Source organism: Cebus imitator, unplaced genomic scaffold (assembly GCF_001604975.1).
Source record: "Cebus imitator isolate Cc_AM_T3 unplaced genomic scaffold, Cebus_imitator-1.0 Scaffold23, whole genome shotgun sequence".
Lineage (NCBI taxonomy): Eukaryota > Metazoa > Chordata > Mammalia > Primates > Cebidae > Cebus > Cebus imitator.
Window position 1 is genome coordinate 10,609,132 of NW_016107338.1, and position 6,000 is coordinate 10,615,131.

At 34.4% G+C, this 6,000-nt stretch overlaps 1 protein-coding gene across 7 annotated transcripts in view; it reads right to left on the reverse strand.

The window, feature by feature from the left end:
* EHBP1 (EH domain binding protein 1) overlaps positions 1 to 6,000 on the reverse strand; it is a 333,194-nt gene that overhangs the window by 10,896 nt on the left and 316,298 nt on the right. The window lies entirely within an intron of this gene.

The window sequence follows — 6,000 nt, forward strand, 5'->3', positions numbered from 1 at the left end:
TTCTTTTGCATTTAACTTAACCTATAATTTGAGGCTTTCAGGCCATACTAGAAGTAACCAGCCTACTCTTAAATTAGCATCATTTTCTTCAATGGAAGACTGCTTCCTTGAGAATAATAATATTGATGTGATGCTACATTATTTTCAGTTTAACTCATGCCTATGATTTCTAGTGAAGAATAAGAGATCCCCTCCTTTAATTGTTAGGAAATGACTAATAACAAAAGAATTTCATGTTTCAAAAGGAAAAAATAAGCCCAACAATTAGAAATATTTAAGGACACATTACCCATTGCTTCACAGAGTATTTAACTGGAAAAACATATTTGAAGATAATTCTGTATCACCAAATCCTTATCTGAGATAGTACACAATGATGGATATCTATACTTAACCTATTAATTAAAAAAAAATAAAATTTCTTCTAATACATCATTACACTATTGTTTTTAGGGGTCTTAAATTTTTTAAATTTAAAAAGCTTTTAAAAGCCAGTAAGTTGAACCATTACAAATTAATCCTGACTTTAATAACTGGTTAAAGACCCCTTTAGCTTTATAAGTAACAAAAAATATTAAAGCCTGTGATCACAGTGAGCTTTTCTCATTTCTCCTCTAACCATTTGTTATTTAATCCAATACTAGTAATCCAATTTGTCCATCAGACTTTTAAAGGGCAGAATGCAACTTCCTCAGCTTAGACACTTTTCAAAGTACAATATATTTTTCAAATGAATGCTGGATGTTTCATTTTTCCCAACTGTTCCTAGCTCTAATGCATGAGGAAAAAAAGAACAAGATGAACATTGTTCATACTGATTAAGTAAGAGCTCATTAAAGAGCTGTCAGTGCGGTACTTTGAATATGCATGAAGCATATAATCAGATCTAGTACCGTCACTAGAGGAGAATACGGTAAGTACAAAGGATTGATTTAATTACTTAGAGTGGGCTGTGGTGGTAAAGCAGTCTTGTTAGTGCAAAAAGAAAAAGAGGTTGTATTCTGGCACTGTTAGAAAAAAAGGCAGTTTTAGCTTCTGCCACAATACCTAATCTCAGAATAAAGCACTTTACATTGTAGCTTAAAATGAAGACTGTCATTATTTTATAAAATGGCCATAAATCGTTTAATCTTGTTTAACCTAACCTGGTTAACTATCTCTTTTTCAAAATTATCTTTAATTTGTAATTATAACCACATTTTTGTCACCTAGACCAACAATACTTTTTTAAATCTTTTTTTTTTCAGTTTCACCATTTAAAAAATTCAAGACATATGCTATTGAAAGCCATTTTGAAATTAAAAATGACAAAACAATACACTACAGTATACAATTACTAAAATGTGAAAGTATGGCTGAATTGTTACACTATATTTTAAAACATAGTACCTCGTGTTTATTATAAATAACAAATAAAAACATAAAAACTACTTCCCTAGCTTTAACCTTAACATTTTAAAGTGCTGGACTACTTAATATAATCTCTGGTAATGTATTTTCCTACTTTGTTTCCTTAAAAACTTCTGTTTTTTATTTTGCCTCCAAGACAATGTAACATCTATTTCCACATCACAATGCTTAATGTCAGTTTTTTCTTTTAATCCATTATTGTAGATGGAATATGATTTGTAAAAATCATTAAATAATCAAGGATAATGATAATGGCAGGAAAAGTAACTATTTGCAAACATAACTTCCAATTATTCTTCCTATCACATAGGTAACAAAAACCACTTAATAGAAAGAAGCATATGATACAGAGCACTACATGTAATACTTAATCAGTGTTAACTGACAATAGCAACTACCATATATTACATCTCTTTCAAAAAATTCTTTAATTATTTTTATTTAGTAATTCATTCATTTATAAATCTGTATGTAATTGTTATTTATTTTTTCAGAAGTAGCATTTTCAACCTAAGTTTTAAAATGAATAAAAGTGATGTCAAAACCTAGAAATTATGAACCATGTTTTAAAAACTGTCTTCTCATTAGCTTTTCCTAATTAATCTTTCAACATGAAATAATTATTTATAAATATACATTTTAGACAGTGAATTCTTATATAAATGCAAAATAAGGAACAACACAATTTTAGCTGAACAGAAGATGAATTCAATGGGAAAGAGTAAATACACATAAATGTAGGCTGCTGTTATACAAGTATACAAAGAAATTTAAGATTTTCCACCATGAAAACACTAAAGAATGCTAAAATCTTGCCATAGCCCCATAGTGGGGATGGCTGAGTAGTAATCACATATAGCCCTTAAAGAACACAACACAGCAAAGGTAAACCAAACATAAAAAACCCTGCCATTACAAATTGTCCTGATGATAATTATAAGAATACGATCTTTGAAAGACATATGATAAAAGACATATGATACATGAAGGAAACAGATGAAAGAGATGAATTTGCTGTAATTATGTAGGGTCATGTACACATTAACTCCAAAGCCAACATTATTGCAGAACTCCAGTGCCTCATATTTAAACTTAGGAAATAGAGTTATATTATGAAAGTGAATTTTACTATAAACAAATGTTTCTGATCCAGCAATATCCTCAAATAGCATCAACATACAAGAATCTCATAATCTTTATTGGTTTTCAGCCATATAATTGTCTTAAAACCATTTTCTCAGCCTGATATATTTATTATAATATTATGAGTATAAACTTTGGGAAAAATTCTGTCTCCTTTTGTTGAAGTAAAAGAAAAACTGCCATACTCTCTCAAACATACCTTTTATTTACCCATTTGCTAAGATAAAATGTGGGGAGAGATGCAAGGTAGAAACTTTGTCTATGCCTCCTCCTGTAGAAAGTCCATCCACAGAAGTCTGGATGGACTTTCTACAGGAGGAGGCATAGACAACTTCAAAGTTCTTCCTCAATAAACTTACACATAGGAAGAAGCTATTTCTAAAGGTTGAAAGTTTACAGCAGTCTTCTTGTACCAACTCCTTACTCCTTATTAGGGTCTGAGCTAACCTTTGTTATGCTGAAGGTCAGCACTGGATTTCTCAAAAGGTAACAAACTAAACACAAAGGGCAGATATAAACAAAAAAGCATCAAAGTAGTCATTATGGAAAAAATTATAACTGATAAAATTGTTTATATTTACTTACAGTTTAGGTGGTTTTTTGTTTGTTTGTTTGTTTTTTGTGACAGGGTCTTGCTCTGTCACCCAGGCTAGAGTGCAGTGACGTGATCTTGGCACACTGCAACCTCTACCTCCCAGGTTCAAGCGATTCTCTTGCCTTAGCCTCTCATGTTGCTGAGATCACAGGTTTGTACCACCAAACCTGGCTGATTTTTGTAATTTCAGTAGATCAGGGGTTTTGCCTTGATGGCCAGACTGGTCTCAAACTGCTGGCTTCAAATGATCTGCCCACCTCAGCCTTTCAAAGTGCTGGTATTATAGGTGTGAGCCACTGCACCTTACCAATAGTTTAGTATTTAAAAAAAATTACATATGGGATGAGGATGCATCCATAACTTTTTATTGCTAAGAACCTTTAAAGGTAAATGACTCACATTTCAGGTAATGCATGTATCTTGACCATCTATAGATGAGCATTTGACTAGAGTTAAAATACTCAGAACTCCAAAGCTGTATTTATTTTTTAAGGTATATTTAACATATTTTGTAAAATAGGATAAAATGTAGTCAGTCCCTTTTATAAACATAATTTTTTGTAAAATAGGATAAAATGTAGTCAGTCCCTTTTATAAACATAATTCTACTGAATAGACAGTAGTCTCCTTGGAGAATGAATTAAACGACCTCTTATAAGGGGAGAACTTATATTGTGAGCTTCCCTTACAGATGGATACCTCTCCCTGTAAGGGGATTGTATACCTACCAGTTCTCCACTCTCTTGAAACCTGTTTTGTTTGGATTGCACCTGGTGGACTCCCTTCTACCCACTTACTGTCCTACAGCCTTCTCACAGTCATGTCATGGTAATGACTCAAAAAGTGGCTCTAGAAGTAACAGACACATTTATATGAAAGATGAACATGAATCGTTGAATAAAATTATTTCTTTAAAAGTGGGAGTGGAGGCCAGACACTGTGGCTCATGCCTGTAATCCCAGCATTTTGGGAGGCCGAGGCAGGTGGATCACCTGAGATCAGGAGTTCAAGACTAGGCTGGCCAACATGGTGAAACCCCATCTCTACTAAAAATACAAAAAATTAGCCAGGTGTGGTGGCACATACCTGTGATCCCAGCTACTTGGGAGGCTGAGGCAGGAGATCGTTTGAGCCTGGGAGGTGGAGGTTGCAGTGAGCTGAGACTGTGCTACTGCATACCAGCCTCAGTGACAGAGCAAGACTCCGTCTCAAAAAAAAAAAAAAAATTAGAATGGAGAAAAGCAATATTTCTAGGTTTATGTATTTTAAGATGTAATTTTAAATATGTATATATACATAGCTAAATATTAAAAGAGATATTCATAAACATTTATATATTCATATAGATCACAATTTCAGGGGGGAATATTCTCATTGGGAGAATGGAGTTCATCTTTACTTAGGTTATTTGGACAAGTGTGATAGAGCACCTAACTCATAAATGAACTTTAGAATAAAGACTTCTTATAAATTAAGGAGCATATTATGAATGTTTACTTACATTAATTCTGAGAAACTCCTGTAGATGTAACTAGACATTTTGGTAGAGTCAAGCATAATATATAATTATATACTATCTATAGTTTCTGTGGCTGGTTATATCAGTCGTTCTGAATATAATGCAAATAAGATGAACGTTGTATCCACAACCATATGACTTTTGTTGGCTGGCATGGAGGCTCATGCCTGTAATCCCAGCACTTTGGGAGGCTGAGGCGGTCGGATCATCTGAGGTAAGAAGTTTGAGACCAGCCTAGCCAACATAGTGAAACCCTGTCTCTACTTAAAAAAAAAAAAAAAAAGCTGGGCATGGTGGCATGTGCCTGTAATCCTAGCTACTCCAGAGGCTGAGGCAGGAGAATTGCTTGAATACGGGAGATGAAGGCTATAGTGAGCCAAGATTGCGTCACTGCACTCTAGCCTGGGTGACAGAGTGAGATTGTGTCTCAAAAAACTCCCCCTACAAAAAAAATATGGCTTTTGTTCAGTTTAGCTTTTTAAAAAAATTGAGCCCCTTGATCTCAGACAAATTACTGAACCTCTCTAGGGCTCAGTTTCTTCATTTCTATATGGATAATGGTATTACTTACTTCATGACTGTTGTAGGAATTGAGGAAATCCATATGAAGTACTGAGCACAGAACCCAAGACTACAAGCTATGATGATGATTATGAAGAGGGCGATGATGGTGTATACAGCCCTGAGCCAGGAACTGGAGATACAAGATAACTAAGATGTGGTCCCTGCCCTCAAAGGCTGCATAGTCTAGTATGGAGACAGACATATAACCAGGGATAGCTAGAACAAGGGTAAATCTGTAAACAATTCAAGGACACAAATTGTATTTTTAATCTTGGCTACCATAACAAGGTCTATAGCTAGTGTTCCATTGGTCATATACAGAAGAGGTGAAAAATATGGGTGAATCAGTACAAATCCATCCCTGCAGCTGGAAAAACAAAGCAGATGCCCTACTGCATCAGTAGTTTCACTGCTGCCTACAAAAGATAGCCATAGCTATGGTGACACAACAATGTGCCTGTGTTCCAAGTAATGATAGTTTAGTTATTGACAGGTTTTAAAGACTTAAAAACAAAGTAGATAATGGAATACTGCTTAAAATAAAAAATGAAAACGGTACATTTTAAGATTGAAAATTATGGACTAATGGATCACATTTAAAAGTTTACTGGTTGTGAACATAAACTTTAAAAAATGAAAATTGGGCCGGGCGCGGTGGCTCAAGCCTGTAATCACAGCACTTTGGGAGGCCGAGGCGGGTGGATCACGAGGTCAAGAGATCAAGATCATCCTGGTCAACATGGTGAAACCCCATCTCTACTAAAAATAC